Source organism: Petromyzon marinus, chromosome 28 (assembly GCF_048934315.1).
Source record: "Petromyzon marinus isolate PM22_M1 ecotype Great Lakes invasive population chromosome 28, UKy_Petmar_22M1.pri1.0, whole genome shotgun sequence".
Classification (NCBI taxonomy): domain Eukaryota; kingdom Metazoa; phylum Chordata; class Hyperoartia; order Petromyzontiformes; family Petromyzontidae; genus Petromyzon; species Petromyzon marinus.
The window spans coordinates 3,606,251-3,627,327 of record NC_133694.1 but is presented as its reverse complement, the minus strand read 5'-3'; the positions used below and the strand labels follow the sequence as shown (position 1 = coordinate 3,627,327).

Here is a 21,077-nt window from a genome sequence, read left to right as displayed (position 1 = left end):
CCATTCTGCTAAATATCGTTACTCACTTTCTTTGATTTGTTATTTCGGACAAAATATTCACACCGGGGAGCTTTCAAAAAGTTTGCCCGGTTAGTTATACTGTACAACCGTGAAAACCTACGGAGTGAGCCTGGTAAGAACATCATGATCGGGGGTGTACGGGTTTACGCTGCCATGCCTGCACTCAAATTTCTCGGAGTTCAGCTGCCGCCCACTGGCGGTTTTCCAGCAGCTCTACCCTCAACCAACGACGTCCACGCGGCTTGCACGGGGTGCAGACGGACACTCACGACTCCTCTTGGAAACGATGGTCACGACCCAACAAGGGCAAATGCGCGGCACGCGGCAGTTTCCGGGACAGGCCTGCGGTCTGGTTACAATTACCGCAGGGGAAGGGGGTGGCAGAATGGTGAGAGCAGAGGACCCATCGCCCACCCGACGAGGTTCATCCTCCTCCGCTCCTTCCGATGTACACAGCCCTTTTTCTCCCGCTGTTAAGTCAGAGCTGGGAGAAAAAACTTTGAACGCCTCCATGTCGCCGAATGTGTTTCTCCATGGGCAGCCCATGTGGTAAGCATGTGAGAATTGCGGGATGTAGAAAAAGCCAATGGAAAAATGCGCTCCGATTATTGCAGAAAGATCACCGGCTTCCTGTATTAGGACATCGTTTCCCATCAAGGTCGTTTCTGATGCAAATCTTTAATCTGAAGTATTCGTGTTTTGAAATGGATTCCAGCGCTCCGGCTTGCATAAACAGTTTGTGTTCGCTCGTGTAAATATCGTGGGCAAAAAGGCACCGTCTGCTCCTTTGCTTGCTTTAAAGCACTCACTGAATTGAACTAAAATATTGTCACAATTGCTTGGCATTTCAGACAGACACCAACATCTTAAACTTTAAATATAAACTGGCCATGCCACCAGTGTCACAGTAAACCCGATTATCATAAATGCAAAAGTACCACAACGATGCCCTGAGCAAACAGCAATGACCGCACTTCTCCGAACCTTTGTTCCCACGCACAGTTACGCTCATTAAGTTTACACACGGCTGCTTCTGAACTGCGTCTCCCTGCACAGTCGCACGTCTTAAAACAAAAAAGCACTTCTCTCTACTGCAAGCAACAAGCCCCAGGTTGTGACTCACATGTCACACTGAATCACATTGAGAATTCATCACCAGACCACAAGCCTCCGTGAAAAACCCCACTTTAGGACAAGTTCGACGCGGGCATTCATTTCCTGCTTGGCGCGTTCCAAGAGCTCTGCACAAACACGCGGGGCACTCCCACGGTGACCAAAGACGAATACCCAGAGGGGTAACAAGGTTCCAAACGGCCGCTCACTGACCTACGTGCCCCCCCCCGCCCGCCGACCCGATCCCCAGCTCAGCGATGTACTCTTGAGGATCAAGCATCTGCTCGCGAATCTGTAACTGTTTAGAATATCAACCTCGGGTAATTAAGCGAAGAATTCCGCAGCAGGCATTTCACTATCTAGCGCGGGAATCTGTTATAGATAGGGATAAACAAAACGGTATACTGTGCCGCCTTATGACATTTTTACGGAGACACCAATACGCCAAAAAACGCGAACGTAACAAAAGATGTTTAAGTTGACGCAAGGAAACTACACACACAAGTGAGGGAACAGGTAAACACGACAATTTCCAACACCTCTCATTTTGAAAGCAAGGACAGCGAAAACGGCAACCCACCAGGTTCTCTCCAAAAGTCCGCTATGTTGTCTCACGACGACGCTGACGAAAACACGAGAGTAACTCTCTCCGATTCAGCTCCCCACGGCGCTGTGCATTTCCGCCAGATGTGGACACGTCGGCGCTGGCTCGCAACGAGGCCCGCTCGGCACGGGAAGCGAGGCCCGACTGAGCGACTGCTTTACACGAAACACGAGCCTGCGTGCGCCGCTACTGCTTGGACGGCCGGATTACGGGAGTTTTAACTTCCATGGAAACGGGTCTCATTTCACAGCCCCCAGCGCAAAAGGCAAATGGTTTCGCCAAAAGGGCCACCTGAGACAAGCATAAACATTCGGGTCTCCGAATGCCCTCTGGATTAAAAACCAAAAACCCAGCTATATACGCGAAGCCATTAGTAAATACGTTAGGCGACTGCATTTGGTGTGGCGCCTCTAACGTTAAGCCAGGTTATGAGAAAATCTGCGTAGTAAATGATCAGCCTAAATTATCTACATTTTTTTCCTGCCCCCCGCTAATCATTGACCACAATATGTAACGAAAACCTGCTGAACTTTCCTAAATGTATACAGGGACCTCTAAAGTGGTAAAATAATCATAAAGCATATTGGTGCAGAACGTTCACAGAAAAATAAACAATGATTCCTTCCCATATTCATCTCTCCACGTAAAAAAATGCAGGTAATTTTTACACAAGCGATCCGCCACATGGCCTTCTGGGAGTGCATTGGTTTAATTCAAATAAACTATCAGCTTTGACATTCGATCTCTAATGACAGTCAGGCTTGTGAGAACTAATTGCAGGTGGAACTTGCCGATGTTTTATAGGGGAGGGTGCTCCTGGTAAGAAATGGGTCCTCTAGTTTGAATATACATGCATACATTGGAGGCCAAGCTAAAAATCGGTGAGAGCAGAGCTCGGCAACCGGCGGGTTGGGAGCCGCATGCGGCTCTATAAGGACTGCTTCGAGACGTTATGCAAAAGCATTGTGGCTCTTGAAATATTGAGAATTTTTTTTTACCAAAGTCAAAAAAAATGGCTCTTCTTGATATTTTGGTTGCCAACCCCTGGCTTAGAGGGAAGTTGTCATTGCCTGCAGGAATAAATACAACTCGACACTTTCACAGAAGTTTTGGTCAGGAGAGTTAAAGTAATACATAAAAAAAACATTCTTCGGTGTAAACGCACCGCACAATTCACGAAGGCTGGAATTCCGCCACGAAAATAGTGATTTGTCTACGATTCAAAGGCCAGGCCACACAACATGGTGACGACACCCGTAGCATGCTTGGGTGGTTTGGGTGGCAACAGCTGCTTCGCCCTAAGCAGGATTTAGTGAGATTATGGAGCCGCAGCTGAGCGCGCTCTCAAGTCTAAGGCCACGCATGCCGCTAACTGAAAGCGAGGAACCCAATAACGGTAAAAAATGCTGACGCTGCGTTGGCGGCGGAAATATGAATTTGCCTGGTATGAAGCAGTGGTTCGCAACCTTTTTGATATGGTGGCCTCCCAATCAAGGCCGCTGGTTCCCGTGCCCCATCACCCCGACTCCCCCAGCCAATGCACGCCCCATCAGGCGACTAATACACAGAGGTCACATGTCCAAGCGCTTCTAGTCAAAGTAGTGCGAGTATGTATGCATGTAGAATTTATTTTGCACCGTACGCGGCCAACCGTGCTAATCAGAGGTGCGAAAGAAAGGCATTTGCTTCATGTTGCGTATTAGTGTGTATTTGGTCGGAGATTTATAGAACAATAAAAAAAATATGGTATTTCCCCCCATAAATTGTGTCCCAATTGTGTTGTTTACCCACTCTTTCTGCTGCAGAATGGTTTGTTCGTCATATGTTAAACCAGTTTTACTTGAATACTTAGGAGCTAAAATGTAGTCAAATTAAGGGCTAAACCAAACTGAAATACGTTTTGTATAGTCATTCGAACCATGGCTAAGGCCATCAACAAACCAGACTTGAGAAGTGGTGGCTGAAACTGAGATATGGACCTGGATCTCAGCGGTGCCTAGCTCCAGCACTGTGACCTCTGAGCCACCCAGCCAACCTCAGAACAAAAGACTTTCGGAACATTATTCATTAACCTGCTCATAAATTGCAAATAGCTGCCAACAGCTGAACCATAGCTCTAAAGTTCACATCTTTCCTGGCGAAAGGTGAACAAATATTAGTCCAGTAATGCTCGTTTGCTATGCTTACACACATTCATGACTGCCATTATATTTCACATACACTCTTTTTCATTTGTGCACAAAAAAAATACCACAGTATTAATGAAATGACGCACGCGGTAAACATTTCAGCGCGTGCTCAAAATATTTTGGTGGCCCACAACGATGATGGAAGAAAACGACCTTGGACGGATAGTGTTGGCAAATGTGGAACCAGTGGTAGAGCTAGGGTGTGCACCAGTGGTATAGGTAGGGTGTGCATGTGGCGAAACTGCTCTGGAGTCCATGGCAGGAGGGGCCCAGGCACCGGGTAACAAAGAGAGAAGGAATTAGACAGAGGGCCTCATTTCATTTATTTTGTACGAGGACCCATGGAAACCACACTATGCCAATGTGTGGAGCCCCAGATACAATTTAGGGTGGATTAAGTAGCCAGCTCAATTGTAATCATCTTGATTTTCATATGCTTGCATCTTAGCACGAGAAATTATTGTTTATCCACTGCTGGATGAAGGCCTCTCCATGCCTACGAGAGGGAACAAATGATAGATCTGCACACATTAACTGACGAATCCTTTGTTGTGCGGCTATATTCTAGTCAGATAATGCTGGACAGTGTCCAATTCATGTACTGAATTGTGTCTAAGATCAGAGGTGAATTTGGCCATAGACTTGTGCTGGCTGTATACATTTTCTGTTTCAGAAGTAATTTTTCATCATGTGACAGTCAATCCAGTTTTTTTGTCAGAGCTGGAATGCAGCCAAAATTGAATGTAAACCTCAGTTCAAAGATGCCAAAATCCATCTCACTCTGACAAATTAAACTAAACTATTTTATTTACCAGGTAAAGCTCACCGACACCTATTAGGTATTTTTCAGGTGTAGTGACCACAAATGATAGCTCATCAGAGTGACTTATATGTCAGAACCACAATTATTTTTTTACAAATAAATGGGATTCCTGGCAGAATCGTGGGATAGGCAGAAATCATGGAATCATACCTATGACTTCTTCCACTTTTGCCACCAGGACCACTTGTACCACCATAATAACCACCACTGCGACAACCAGAACCACCAGAGTCCACGAGGACAACCACTGCGACCTCCCTAGAATGCTGATTGGACTACCAAGACCAAAATAATCCATGGATCTACCACCCGGACCACCAGAAATACCATCATAACCACCCATAACTACCACTGGGACCAAGAGAACTACCATACAGATCACGAGGATTAAAAATTGGACAAAAACTAGCAACAGGACCATGCCTACCAGACACAGCATCACACTTGATCCGTCTGGCATAACACTACGTCTTAACACAAATACCTCTTACAACCAATTGGGCGCTTTTCCACGTGTTGGTGATGAGATATTTCCATGTGCATGCCAATGTTTTTGTACAAGTTCGCACATGTTGGGGCACCGAAACATTCCCCCCCCCCCCGCAACCGGTATGCCCACGTGTATTGAAAGCGATAGATGGTGTCGTCATTGTAGTTTACTCAGCCTTTTGCCAGTTTGCTCGAGACAAAGTCCTTGGGACCCCACCCAATTCAGCCACCAACGTCATAACCCGTAGACTTGCGATATAATAACGAAGAACAATCGCTTATTTAATTCAGGAGCCCCCCTCTTAACCTGTATATAATCCCGGTCGTCTCAAGAGCTCCCCACTTGGTACAGCTATTCTGCTGTGACTGTTCCACCTGAAGACGGAAGCTTGTGTTGCCTCCGAAATGTCGTGATTTAATCTAGTTGTTTTCTTTTACTTTATTTTACCTACGTGACTTTACCGGAAAAAACAAAGAGTATGAATCCTTGCGGTCACCAAAGCTTCAAATCTAGAATTGGAGTTTTTTTTTATCTCTCTCGCTCTCACGAAACAGGCAAGGATACGGCAATAGAACGGGTCTCGTGAACCCATCTGACCAGACCTTTCAGATGTTAATCCCTGCGCACTATCACATATCGGACCGTGTGTACACATTGATGGAAAATTGATCAAACATCCTAATGCTGCACCCTCCAGAAACACAAATAGTCCCGAGACTCACAGGGTCTCTCTCCTGCGCAAACACATCACGTGACTATTGTCCGTAAGACAACAGCTCCTCTTCACTTAACTCCTACACAGGCCGAACTATTTAAGAGTGTCCTCGAAATTACGTGGGCAGATGTAACGTGTCCCGCATACTAAAGGGGTTCATGGGGGGGGGAGCGAGGGGGGGGGGCCTCCAAAAATGTAAACGTAAAGAAAATCCCAATCCTTTTCAACTTACAAATGTAACAGCGTGTAAAGCAACGTTGAGCTATTGTCAGCGGCTTCTCCACGCTGCATCTAAACGCCACACACCAGTGCGGTCGCAGGTCACGTGTGTGTATTTTGAACTTACTTCGTTCGCACCGTACGTAGCCAACCGTGCCAATCGCGAGTTGCGAGTTCAGCTACTGCACTGAACCTACCTTGGTATTGTCAAGGTCTGTGCGGTCCGGAATTGGCTTGCGGTTTTCCACGGTGTTTTATTTTTTAAACCTTTCTATCACATTGCGTTTTAACCTTTAAGACATGCACAATAGAGGCTGTAAAAAAAATGGGAAGAATGTGGTTTTGTGAAATAAAAAAAGGACATACCGCGCTAATTGACCTCCTAATTGCGAGGCGCACTGCTTGCAATAACGTAATTTACAGACCTTGAAAGGCGGGAAACAGACCGCGACTGGGATTAAACTTAGGATGAACTTTAAGACCTGCAGCGGTCTCTCTGCGTCGCCAACTTTGTACGATTATTGTCATAATCCGCTCTTTAAACGAACGTGCGAGAGAGCGCCCATCTCTTAAGTTGTGGTCCTAAGGCGGTGGTGGAGGAAATTCTACGGCGCATATCGACGGGATCGCGAGTCCATCCCGTAGGACATCGGCTCGGAGTTAATTTTAAACATACAGGCAAGCATTGCGTGGATAAGAAGGGCGACATCACACCAATCTGCAGTATGTGTGTGTATTCGTTGCCGATATCGGAGAGGCTAAACAACTTGCAAGTTCTGAAGAGAGAGAGCAGGAGGAAAGTGGCGAGATGTTAACTACCTCGCCTTGTATGCAGGAGGTCGTGGTTCGATCCCGCGCCTGACGCCTGCTGTGTATTTGGAGTTTGCTTTGCGTCTCTCAACGTGATCGCGTGGCTTTTTCTCCCGATCCTCCGGTTTTTCCATCCACATACCTACTGTAATCACCCAGAAATGTCTGTCCTTAAAGCTCGTGACGTCACTCCACATCGACCAGCCCCCCTCATTAATATTCATGAGCAGGTGCCGTCCTCCAAATGGACACCCCCCCCACCCCTCCTAATTAATAATCATGAGCGGGTGACGTCACTCGACATGGGGGGGGGGGCGAGGCGCCTCCCCCCTCCTCCTCGGCGTCAACTTACAACCCTCACGTCACGTGATCTCCCTAACGCTGTTGTTGAGACATCGAAGTAAAAAGGACGTCATGATGAACGAGGGATTATAATCTTTAAATGTAATAGGTCTGTGTCACCGCGCCCTTACAAACTGCACACGCATTAATGCAGTGAATATATCACGTCGCGGTCTGCTTTTCGCTTGCAAGTTTCAGATTTACTGCAATACACCCCCCGTCCTTGGACGGGCAAAAGGCGAGTTTAGAATACTCACGCTTTTAAGAGTATTTGGCTGCTATACATTTCCAATTGATAAGCCACTTCGTTGAGCTATCATTTGTGATAGCCAGGTCGCTTCTAAAAAAAGAAGCTAATAGTTCAGTGGGCCTTACCTGGTGATATTTTTTTAAAAGTTATCTAATTACCTTTCCTATACTTTGCACTCCTATATCATGTTTTTTTGTATTGTTTGTCGACGGTTCAGTGATTCTGCACTTGCAGAATCATTTGCTATACAGCCAGCTAATACGACAAATCGCTAACCTTAAACACCCAGTCGTTAATAAAAGTTGATGGCGGTATAGCACAGGGTGTTTCAAAAAAGATGGACTACATTTGAAATCGCTATATCTCTGCAACCACGAACCGCCCATGAATGAAACTCTTACCACTTGAAAGGGCGCGGCATAGAGGTTCAAATGATCACCGCCAGATGCCTCTCCCAGCGTACAAACAGCCCCTAGCCTCAGTCATTCGCAAGACAACACCGCCTCAACGTTGGATAAGGTCGCATGGGACTCCGAGACTTGGGCCGCTTACACTCTTGGCCCCCAAGATCACCCCCCAGACATCGCCACACCCTGCGACTTTTTCTTGTGGCGATACGTCAAAGACCCGTGGTGTTTTTGTGCCACCATTAGCGACTCATCTGGATGACCTAAAAAAACAGAATCACCGCCAGCGGTGACTCCAGTGGAAGAGAAGAGACTTTGAGACGAATTCAACTATCGTCTCGATGTTGTCCGTACAGCAGGTGGAGGGCACATAGAGCATTTATAAAATGGTTAGTACAACTTGATAACTCGTTAAATCTTGATTTAAAGCTTTCGTGACTGCAGTAATTCATATTCTTAGCTCTTTCGGTAAAGTCACGTTGAAGGGAAACAACAAAATAATAAAAAAAAAATATAAAACAATAAAAATTCTCACGACGTTTCGACTGCAACACAAGCAGTGATCATCAGGTGTAGTAGCTACTACTACACGTGTGGCTACTTTTGCTACGAGGACAATCCGACACTGGGTGTAAGGATTTAGGGGTTGTCAACTTGGGACAAGTAGAATGTGATCGTGAGCAGCAGGAGGAAGTTAGCGATATGGTTGTTGTGTGTGTGTGTGGGTTACCCGTGTGCAGGGCGGACAACTTTCTGGTCTATACCGCGACGAACAATTGGAATGGATCCCAAGTCAACAACGACGGCGGCGGCGGCGGAGATGATGAAGACGACGATTAGACCGCTCGAGAGGACGGATGTCGCCAGTGCAACACACCTGTAGGTGGGTGGGTGTGTAGGTGTTGTTGTTGTTGTTATTGTTTGAGGATATGGATGCGATGGCGCGAGGCTCCCATCGGTGGACGGGGGGGGGGGTAAGAGGGGGGGGGGGGGTCTGGGCACGTGAAGCCGGCAGGGAAACTAGGCGAGGCAGGGCGGACGAGACCCGCTACGGAGCCGGCTGACTCGGCCGGGCGGAGTTTCGTTTTCAGCATTGGGATTTGAGCATCGCGCGGCGCAGCAACAGCAACACGCGTCAGGCTTTAGCGTATTAATAAGCGGTTACGACGGCGAGGCAAGCGTGGTGCAAAAAATAACAGTGAAGTTCCCACCTTGTCACAGGGGCGACGTTTAATCTCCGCGGATTCTCTCTCTCTCGCACGCACACGCGCGCCACACAAACAGGAACCGCAATCGCGTTTAAAGTTTCTCACCGCCTCACGTGACCGCGACCCCCCACACAGCCCCTCCCCTCGCACCCCTCCCTCCCAGCCCCTCCCCTCTCTCCCAGCCCCTCCCCTCGTTCCCCTCCCTCTCAGCCCCTCCCCTCGCTACCCCGTCCCAGCCCCTCGCCCCCCTCCCTCCCAGCCCCTCCCCTCGCTCCCCTCCCTCCCAGCCCCTCCCCTCGCTCCCCTCCCTCCCAGCCCCTCCCCTCGCCCCCCTCCCTCCCAGCCCCTCCCCTCGCTCCCCTCCCTCCCAGCCCCTCCCCTCGCCCCCGTCCCTCCCAGCCCCTCCCCTCGCTCCCCTCCCATCCCCTCCCCTCGCTCCCCATAGCCCCTCCACTCCCTCCAGCCCCCCCCCTGCAAACCCGCCCCGCCTGTCCCCCAACCCCCATACCTTCACCAAAGACAACAAACACCCCCCCCCCGTATAGCCTTGACAAGTTGTTGGGGGCATGGAGGTGGGTCGCCAGCAACCAACACGCGGCCGCCTTTGTCTCTCCCGAGTGGCGACGTTTATACAGCGCGCCAGGCACTCACTTGAGGCTGAGTCGACCTAGGGGTGAGGGCCCGGACCCGATTCAAATGATCGTCACTGCTGTTGGTCGTGAGCGGGAATCGAACTCGGGAACTCCACCGACGTCCACCCCCCCCTCTGTCCCTCCCATGTCCCCCACGTGCCTTCAACCCCATTCACGTCTCGGCACGTTAAACAGAATCAGTCTTATTCGTGGTTCTTTCGGTAAAGTAGAAGGGAAACTATAAAACAATAAAAATATAAAAAAAGCAATTTTCACGACGTTTCGACTGCAACACAAGCAATCATCATCAGGTGTGAAAACCACAGCAAGAAATTTAGAAAAAAGTGGCGGTTTTTGTTTTAACGTTAGCACCACGGAGAGCGATTTGACAGTTTGTTCAGATGGACGAGTCCATCTATTTTGATTTAAAGCTTTCGTGACTGCAGTAATTCATATTCTTAGTTTTTTCGGTAAAGTCACGTTGAAGAGAAACAACAAAATAATAAAATATATATAAAACAATAAAAAATTATCACGACGTTTCGACCATAACTCAAACAGTCATCTTCAGGTGTGTTGGTTCGCATAAATTTATTTTTAAACGGCGCATTTATTTATTTATAAAAAAAAACGTTAGCGCCACGCGCAACGATTTGGCAGTTTACCCAGGACTAGTCCATCTATATTTTGAAAGAGGAGGGGGGAGACGAAATTTTATAATGTATGCTGTCTGAAAGCCACTGTACGCGTGAAAAATCAATTAAGACCTGAAATGGTTTATCAAATCTTTACAATGATTGCTAAGATAGAATCCATCTTCTCGGTTGAAATTGTCTCTGTGCTTGTATATGTGGATAGCCTCATGAACGAATCTCTCATGGAAGCCAGATGGCTTACAAAGAACCTCTGTCTTGGAAAAGTCAATGGCATGTGAGCCTCCTGAATTAGAACAATGATCTGCCACGGCCGAGGTGTTGGTCCTACCGTGTTTAAGGTCTGCTTTGTGTTCACGAATACGGTCCGAGACATGGCGTTTGGTTTCTCCAATGTAACTACTACCACAGAAGCAACTTAGTTTGTAGACGCCAGGGTATTGTATGTCCGGAATCACATCTTTTACAGACGGAACCAGATCACGGATTTTATGTAATGTGTTGAAACGGACCTGGATCTTGTGTTTATTCAAGATTTTGGAGATCTTTTTTGTGATCCCAGCAATGTAGGGTAAAGTGATGGTTTTGAAAGGCTCCTCAAGAGGGTTCTTCTTCATGGTTTGAGTGATAGCTTTGCGGATTGTATAGTCGGAGTAACCATTAGCCCTAAGAGCTTGGTGTACGTGCTTGAGTTCACTGCTTATGTGTTCCTGGTCGGATATGCATTGGGCTCTATGATACAGAGTCTTGATGAGAGAATTCTTCTGTGATGGATGGTGGTGGGAATCCGGTTTCAGATAAGCATCCGTATGGGTAGCTTTCCTGTAGACAGAGTGGCTCATTGAACCATCAGGTCTCTTTTTAATTAGGACATCCAAAAAAGGTATCTTGCCATCTATTTCGACTTCCATGGTAAATCTGATGGCTGGGTGTATGGAATTGATGTGGTCGAAGAATTGGTCTAAAGCAGGCCGGCCATGTGGCCAGATGACAAAAGTGTCATCCACGTACCTCTTCCATAAGGTTGGGCGCAGAGTGGCAGTCTGGATGGCGTCAGTCTCAAATTTCTCCATGAAAATGTTAGCTATAACTGGAGAAAGGGGGGAGCCCATTGGGGTGCCCTCAGTTTGTTTGTAGAAAGTTCCATTCCAAGTGAAGTATGTATTGGTTAAACAGTGTCTCACCAGGGGGGGGGTACCTCAGTGTTTAGTCCTTGATGAACTAAGTCTTCAATGATTGCAATGGTGTCAGGTACAGGAACCTTGGTGAATAAGGAAACTACATCAAAACTGACAAGTAGGTCGTCTGGGGACAGGGAAATACCCTTGATTGTCGATACCAGGTGAGTAGAATTTTGTACCGCAGAGGTGGTCTTTCCAGTGAAAGGACGCAGGATTTCAGACAAAAAACGAGCTAGTTTGTAGGTGGGGGAGCCGATAGTAGAGACTATGGGACGAAGGGGTGTATCAACTTTATGTATTTTTGGTAAGCCGTATAATCTTGGTGGCCTGGCAGCAGAAGGTTTCAACGAAAACTGTGTAGATTGATCAATTAATGCGGTTGAATCAGAAATTATTTTGTTGGTTTGTGTGACGAGGCTGTTGGTGGGATCTCTTTTTATTTTTGTATAACTACCATTGTCGAGTAATTCTTTAATTTTGTTGTTGTATTCTATTTTATCCATGATGACAGTGGGATTGCCCTTGTTGGCTGAGGATGACAATGTCATCCCTCTTTTTTAATTTACTTTATATAATTCAAAACGCTCATATTTGCTGAGGTTGCTAGCTGGCATCTTAGCGTTTTTAAAAAAATATTTTATTGTTTCCCTTCTACGTGACTTTAACGAAAGAACCAAGAATATGAATCCCTGCAGTAATGAAAGCTTTAAATCAAAATAGAATCAGTCTTTCTCTTCATTGCATTTATCCCGAATACGATGAGCCGCTAAGCTCTTTTCGCAGCTAGAGATGTCCAGTCGATATAACCGGTTTAACCATAACCGGTTTTCGACGAGTGAGGAAACGGTAACCGTCGACGGGAGTGGGGTTTTTTTTATAATTATCGAATGCACTTTGTTTGCTTGTCATGCGCGAAAGTTCACTTGTGGCAGCGGTCGACCAAGTCACCGCGTGATGCATTTTCCCTCGTCTCTCACTTAAAAGGGGCAAAGGTGCAGCACTGCAATCGCTCGAAGGGCCTCCGCTAGAGGGGAGCTCTAGAGGGCACTTGGTCTACTCTTCCGTGCCGACCAAACCCTGTTGCAAGCGTTGGGCGTACCCACAGTTTATCCCACCCCACACGACTGACTAACCGCGGCGAACCCGTTTATATGACTGGGTAGACAGAGGCGGGGTGGATGCAATCGAACCCGGCGACACTGTGATTTGCATTTCCAGCGTGCTGTCTATGGCTGCAACCTCCCTTCGTTTCTTAGTGTAAGAATGCAAATTAAACAATGATGATTTTTTTTGCTCAATATATGTGTGCAGAAAACCTGTAACCAATTTTTGTTACAAGTTAGTGGTTATTTCAATTAGTGGGGGGAGGAGCGGATATGGCCGGATGATTGGGGGGGGGGGGGACAGGAGAGTTATTTGATGACGTAATTGCAATTAACGCGATGTTACCCACGTGGTTGTCATATGTTTACTCAATACCAACGATGATGACGACGATAACAACAACGCAGCGTTACCACGTCACTCGCAATGTGCCAGGCCGATCTCGTCAAAGAGCTTGCAAGCTAAGCAGGTTGGAGCCTGGATCAATGTTGGTCAACTGCCTGCAGATGTCATGGGCAAAGGACTTTATGCAGCATGTGGTTCTTAACTTTTACCGCAGCCGTGCAACCCTTTGGTTCTCAATGGTTAAAACATTTATAATGTCAATAAATACATAGGTTTGATGAAACAAAGTCGTTGTATTTTGACTTAAAACTTTCGCGACTCTAGGAATTCATATGCTATGCTTCTTTAGGTAAAGTCACGTAGATAGAAAAAATTAAATCATAAAAATATCACGACGTTTCGATCGCAACACAAGTGGTCGACGCTTTTTATTATTTTATTAACTTATTTTTCATTTTTATTATTTTATGATTATTTTTTCTATCTACGGGATCATTACCGAAATAACCACAGAATATAAAAAGTAGTTGCACTTATTGTGCCCGTGCTTGATTTGTGTTTCGATTATTTATCTTCGAAAAAAGATCTGGCCATGTCTCGCACACCCAGAGAGGGGCATCTCGCGCCCTCAGAGAGGGAGTGCGTGCAGCCCATGTTAAGAGGAACCACTGTTGGACAATGTAGCATGAAAGACTCTTTGGCTCTTTCGGTAAAGTCACGTAGAAATTGGAAAAAGAATACAAAAAACATTTCTAGATTTGAAGTTTTCCTGACTGCAGCGATCCATATTCTTTGGTTCTTTCGGTAAAGTCACGTAGGTAAAAATAAAATAAAAAGTTAATCAAATCACAGCAAAATGACAGTAATTTTGCCGTGCTAGTTACACCTGATGACGGAAGCTTGTGTTGCCTCCGAAACGTCGTGATTTGATTAACTTTATTTTAAAAAATAAATTTCTTGAAAAATAACTAATATTAAACATTTTATATATATAAAAAATTCTACGTGACTTTACCGAAAGAACCAAATAGTAATTCCTGCAGTCACGAAAGCTCCAAATAAAGTTTTCTTTTAGCATGAAAGAGTTGAACTGACAACTCTCTCGGACTTACCTGCGCCCTCTGGCGAACGCTCGCCAGCAGCGCGCACGGGAGTGCGTTCCTAAAAGCACGTTCCACAGTCCAAAGCTAATGCAGCGACTCCTCTCCTTGCTTCAATCTACATTTGAAGTTTTCGTGACCGCCGGGATCCATACTCTTTGGTTCTTTCGGTAAAGTCACGTAGGCATAAAATAAATTAAATCAGAAGATGACGGACGCTTGTGTTGCGCCCGAAACGTCGTGGTTTTATTTAATTTATTTTGTACCTACGTTACTTTATCCTCCTTGCTTTATTGGTATGACGCCTCTGGGAGAAAGTTCACGTCCCAACGACGGGCGCCACTTCATTCACGGGACAACTTGACACGCGCGGACGCTGAAGGTTCTTATGAGACATGATCAATCCACTGCTGGATTTAAAAAAAACTGTTTTTTTCCCCCCCAAGTCAAGTCCTCATTGACCATTGTCTCGCAATTCTGCGATGTAACAATACAACCCGGCACCTGCACCACGCGAACTGATTTGATCGCTCCATCTCCCTAGGGCCAAGAGGTCGGCAAAGCTAACATCACAATACGAGCCATTTTTGTTTCGAATTCGTTCAAACAAAAAAATCCTCAATATTTCAAAAGAGCCGCAATGCGATGTGAATTCAAGAGTTGCATGCGGCTCCGAATCCGCATGTTGACGACCCCCTGTCCGAGGCCATCTACAACTGGCAGATGGCCAAGAATAGTGACGGAGATGCGGCCAAGGAATGGAACGTGTCCGAGATTGCGTCCTCCAATGAGGAGATGGACAGACACTTTGATAAAGCCACAATATAGTTTCAAAATAAAACAAAAAAATAGTTGGTAGTAAATAGTTTTTAATCGATGATTGATACTCAAGTCATCGCGGCCCACGATACAAAGCGTTTCGTTTTGTTTCCACATCTGCCAAGCTTCTGTTCAAGTACAAATTAAGTCATTACACGCTGCTCGCGCCTGTCAATAGGCGCACATGTACGAAAGCGGAGACAGAAACCCCCCTTATTTCCGTACAGTCTGTCAATAATGTGTAAATAATGACATCGTAACGCGCATAGGGTTTGTTTACGAGAAAATGGATCAGAGGTGCGGGAAACCATGGGCACGACGAGAGCCAGCCAGCATCGACTACAAATATTGCCCAAGCTCTGTGGTCCTATATTGGGATGTTTGGCCAACTCCAATAAGGAGTGTTGTATGTATGTTGAACTTCTTTCGCACCGTACGTAGCTAACCGTGCTAATTGGAGTTGGGAGTGTTTTATAGATGTGGTAATCGCACCTCCGATTAGCACAGCTGGCTACGTATGGTGCGAAAGGAGTTCAACATACATGTATAAATATTGAACTTTAGAAGTGCATAGTCCCAGTGGCTTCCTAATATTGGAAGGAAGAGCGTTCCAGACGGCCGCAGAAGCGCATCTGAAAGCGCCGCACGATGCGGTGACCGTCTTTGTTCGATTATCCAGCCAAAATCCGCTGCTGCGAGGATGACCAGAATCTGCGTGATGATGGTTTATGCTCCTTGACGAGATCAGCAAAGTATTGTGGTTCATTTGTTTCAAGAAATGTGTGTGTGTAATGAGTGAGACCGTACATGTGGGAGGAAAATCGTTATTCCCGGAGAAAACCCACGCGTGCGAGGGATGGTAGCACTCAATACCCGCACGGACAGGATGCTGATGGAAATGATCCCACTTGCTGTACTGCCATATTATTGCACGCCAAGAGATAGCGACCCTGACTCCCTCGGGTAGGTAGGGAGTTTCCCCCATATGTGTGATTCACCGTCGCCTCCACAGTGGTGGATTACAGGCGTGCGACACCATACCCAGCTGTGGTCAGGATCACGCCCGGACGCCTTTGTCTCCCCAGTGCTCATGCTTACACATCACACCGGCTTATACTCATTTAGATGCCGAGTCGACCATCATTCACTAAGGGGTTAAAACTAAAAACTACGTAACATGTTTTTGTATTGGACCAGGTAAGACCCACTGTGCGTTATTGCTCTTAAGGCATCGCCACCGCGTGACGGTCATGGGGGTTGTGTGACCATACTTCACCACGCTGGTCAGTGCGGGTTGTCAAAGAGGTTGGGGGGATGGGGGGGCAGAGCCGGTTCACATATCACTCGGCATTGAGTTATCTCACTCGCGCTGGGACCGCTATAACACCGCTTTGTGGTTTTCCACCGGTTAGCATTCCTGGTTTTGACCCCATGCGCTCCTGGTTTCAATTCCCGGTATTGGAAGAAAAAAAAATACCCAAATAGCCGGGACAGCCGGAAATTTCAGAAGTCGACCGATCCACCCCCCACCCCGCCACACACTGCTTGGGGAGTTTCTGGTTAGGCAATTGACGGTCTCAAACCCGGTCACCTGTGAATGGATGAGAAGGGGGAACGATTGAAGATTATGTATTTCAAATGCAGTTCTGTGAAGTCTCCTTCCGCGGGTCGTCCTCTGACACACGGGGGAGGAATGTTCTGTTTTGCAACAAGCGAATACATGGGTTCTTCGACTTTATGCTCCGACACCGATTTCACAATTGAGATGCAAATCATATCAACCATCGGTTCAGAAAGGAAATAATAATAAACCTTAATGTAAATCCATTGGGTGGGGGGGGGGGGTGCCGAGGATGCAGGTGGGAGAGAGAGTTGTTTTTCTGATGAAATAACGGGGCAAATAACAGCAGCGTGTTATTTGGGGAAATACAAAAAAATCCCCGGTTTTTATTAAACTCAGCATACCGTATTCGGCAAATCACACTGCCGTACATAAAACATATAAAAGGCGACGTTTCGAGCAACGGTCCTCCATAGCACAGAAGGGCCATCGGCGATGTTCCGGGCAATGGGCCTTCTTCTATGCCCTGAAGAAGGACAATTGCCCGAAACGTCGCCTATTATAGTTTTGTTTCTTTAAAAGGGCCGCAGGTGTATTGACGAATGCGTTGAGTTTTAAAATAAGTCAACAATTGTGCTTGTGCACCGCTACAAACGCAGCAGCATCGCCGACCAAAAAAAATGTGTCTGCAGAAGACAAATAAAAGTGATTAATCAGCGACGAACTGACGACCAGCGTTGAATTAGGGCTCAAAAAGCATCGTGGGGGTGGGGGGGATTTCGCGTGCTTCGAATTCTAGAGCGAATTTACAGAAAGCGGAACCACATGAATCGCTGAAAAACGGAAGCAAAGGTACGTCACGATAACAGCGAAGACAAATAAAGTGAACTTACCCCCCTAAGGACACGTCATCGCCAGACTGGCCCACGACCCGCGGACACAAGTGCAATCTTCGAGAGAGTACGACCACCAAACATCCCCCCCCCCCGGCTTTGCGGAGATTCGTTCGCGTGCCGGGTGTGAGTTGGATCGTGGCGGGCCGGAAGTGAAGGGGACGGCGTGACAAGGCTTTCATCCAGCAGTGGATAAGGCACTGGACGAATGATTGTTGGTTTTAATTATCTCAAGATCAGACCGCTTGTGGTCCCAACCCAGGCACAACTTGATTCTCTGCCACACGTGCGCCCAAGACATGAGAGCAAAAGGGTACACACAACGAATACAAATATCCCCCGTATAGCCTTCACATACTGTTGGGGCAAGTGCTGTTAACGACCAGCTGTGAAGGCCAACGCGGCACACGTTTGGTAGCCAGCACCACGCCAGGCCGTCTCTGCTTCATACACACCACACCAGGTCCTACTTTAATGCCGAGTCGACCTAGGGGATAGAGGGCCCAGAACCGGTGCAGGTAAACCTCACCCACATTTGGTCTGTGAGAGGTCATCGAACTCTGGTGGTCCGGAGTGCAGTCGCGGGTTTACACCACCACCACCAACCACCACCAACCACCGCTCCCCATTCACGCGGACACATAAAACACACGGGGCAGACGCAACACCGGCCCTGGGTCCAGCCCTGCCCTGCCCTCCCCTCTAACCGCCTACGCAGAATGCGACTTGGATGCAGAAAAACGCCCACGCCTGCCGTTTACTGGAAGGGACGAGCGCGCCAAGGAGTTGGATTGCAACATCCATTTTTTTCTTCTTTCTCTTTTTTTCGGCCGCGAGGCAAGCGCATAATTATTACCAGCATCGGGAACCCGCCGCCCACGCGCGGCTTCGCTCGCCTTGCCCCAGTTGGTGGCAGTGGCTCTGGATTCGCAGCGCTGGAGATGGAGATGGTTGACGGTGCGCGTGCGGCGGTGGTAGATGCGTGCGATTGCGACAGTCGCTCACGGACAGTGACGAATGATCTGAACCGGTCTCCCTGAACCGGTCTCCTGTGCACCACCCCCGCCCCCCACCTAGGATGTCAGGGGGTCAGCGACCCGCGCCTCTGGGGTTAGCGACCCGCGGCTCTGGGGTCAGCGACCAGTGGCTCTGGGGTCAGCGGCTCTGGGGTCAGCGACCCTTGGCTCTGGGGTCAGCGGCTCTGGGGTCAGCGACCCTCGGCTCTGGGGTCAGCGACCCGCGCCTCTGGGGTCAGCGACCCGCGGCTCTGGGGTCAGCGACCCGCGGCTCTGGGGTCAGCGGCTCTGGGGTCAGCGACCCGCGCCTCTGGGGTTAGCGACCCGTGGCTCTGGGGTCAGCGACCTGCGGCTCTGGGGTCAGCGGCTCTGGGGTCAGCGACCCTTGGCTCTGGGGTCAGCGGCTCTGGGGTCAGCGACCCTCGACTCTGGGGTCAGCGACCCGCGGCTCTGGGGTCAGCGACCCACGACTCTGGGGTCAGCGACCCGCGGCTCTGGGGTCAGCGGCTCTGGGGTCAGCGACCCGCGCCTCTGGGGTTAGCGACCCGTGGCTCTGGGATCAGCGACCTGCGGCTCTGGGGTCAGCGGCTCTGGGGTCAGCGACCCACGACTCTGGGGTCAGCGACCCACGACTCTGGGGCCACGTGCGGCTCTTTCAGGACTGCTGCTTCGTGACAGTTATTTACGAAGGACCACCACCGTCTCGTATTCACATTGCATTGTGGCTCTTGAAATATTGAGTGATTTATTTATTTATTATAAATATACCGAATTCGAAAAGAGAAATGGCTATTCTTGTTATTTTGGTTCACGACTCCTGCCCTACCTGGGTCGACAAAGCCGTAAATGAGCCCTCGGTGCAGTGTTGCATAAACGTCAGGACTGGGGGGGGGGGGGAGACAAAGGCGGTTGGATGTGGCGTTGGCCACCACACACCCTCGCGTGTACCGCCACGTCCGGCCTTCATAGGTGCTGCTACCCGCTACTAACGGCAATTGCCCCATCAGTCTGTCCCAGGCTAGACGGGGGATCTTTGTTCAGAGTGTGGTATGAATCGCAACAGCGCGGGCGTGCAATGCCGGACTTACGTCTCGGGGGAAAATTACTGGGTCCCCTTGCGAAAAAAATCCCGTGGGGATTCGGAAATGGCTCAGATCTTGTCCTTACACAGTATAAAGCTCTGGGTAGGCATTCCCTCTCTCTCTCTCCACCCGGATCCCCGGGGTATCGTATGAACATTAACAACACTGATCACACCACGCAATCGTGAGCCACGTCATTCCTTCACAGGTATCCGCCGACACAACTTTCCCTAGACAGAGAACTTGTACGATAAGGCGATGTGAAAGGGTATCTTGGTTTTGTTGGATTTCCGAAATTGCATCACTCATGCCGATGCAATCGTCTGTGGAGAAAAATAACGATTATGAAACTGTGTTTACCCTTACCTCCTATGTCACTAGCACTACTTTAATAAGAGAACGCATTGGTCAATAATGTGCAGAGAATGAGTAGTAGGTCCTTAAGGAATATTGTGCAACTATGGCTGGTCTGTTTAGCGTTGGCTTTGTCTTCGAGCGTTTGTTTCCCATCCAGCAAAAAATTCCGAACACAACGCAACTTTTTATTAAACCTTGGATTGCGAGCATAATTCGTTCCGCAAACGTGCTCGTAATCCAAAGCACTCGTATATCAAAGCGAATTCCCCGATAAGAAATAATGGAAACTCAGATGATTCGTTCCACAACCCAAAAATACTGTATTCATATAAAAATGACTAACACAAAATACCTTTTTTATATTTTTATTATTTAAATTTAATATAAAGTAATCAAATTTATTAATTACATTTAATCGTGGCTGGTGTGAGGGAGACGAGAGGAGAGGAGGGTTACTGTGTAGGACGACTTTCACTTGCAGTACAGTTACTAAAGAACAGTCACTACATCTTCTTGGTTCTTTCGGTAAAGTCACGTAGAATGGAAATAAAATAATACAAATAAAACATAATTAAATAAAATTCTCACGACGTTTCGGCCACAACACAAGTAGCCTTCCTCAGGTGAAGAAACAGAACTGTCGGGAAGACAGCGCTTCAGTGAACACTTCCCGACAGTTCTGTTTCTTCACCTGAGGAAGGCTACTTGTGTTGTGGCCGAAACGTCGTCAGAATTTTATTTGTTTTAGTATTATTTTATTTTCATTCTACGTGACTTTATCGAAAGAACCAAGAAGATTAATCCCTGCAGTCACGAAAGCTTTAAATCGAAATTTAACAGTCACTACACTTGGACACAAAATAACAAAATGCTTTACGCACACACACGTGGTCACAACACTATACTGTAGTAAACAGTATACACGTGGTCACAACACTATACTGTAGTAAACAGTATACACGTGGTCACAACACTATAGTACTGTAGTAAACAGTATACACGTGGTCACAACACTATAGTAAACAGTATACACGTGGTCACAACACTATAGTACTGTAGTAAACAGTATACACGTGGTCACAACACTATAGTACTATAGTAAACAGTATACACGTGGTCACAACACTATAGTACTGTAGTAAG

At 47.5% G+C, this 21,077-nt stretch overlaps 1 protein-coding gene and 1 long non-coding RNA gene across 5 annotated transcripts in view; one reads left to right on the top strand and one right to left on the bottom strand.

Moving 5' to 3' along the window:
* The window catches only part of LOC116946914 (lipoma-preferred partner homolog), a 53,068-nt gene extending 43,753 nt beyond the window's left edge, over window positions 1-9,315 (bottom strand). Inside the window, exon 1 of one of the 4 annotated variants that reach the window (XM_076070266.1) lies at window positions 9,195-9,315. The gene's annotated coding sequence lies outside the window, so the exon portion shown is untranslated. Of the gene's footprint in view, window positions 1-1,714; window positions 2,568-6,993; window positions 7,165-8,713; window positions 8,802-9,194 lie in introns of those variants that run through there. The other 3 variants (XM_076070262.1, XM_076070264.1, XM_076070263.1) reach the window with 3 other exon arrangements.
* Window positions 8,048-20,531, top strand: LOC142929292 (uncharacterized). Its single transcript, XR_012945518.1, has 3 exons — window positions 8,048-8,372; window positions 8,724-8,866; window positions 18,557-20,531. It is a non-coding gene; the product is annotated as an uncharacterized LOC142929292 (long non-coding RNA).
* Window positions 20,532-21,077: the final 546 nt, after the last annotated feature.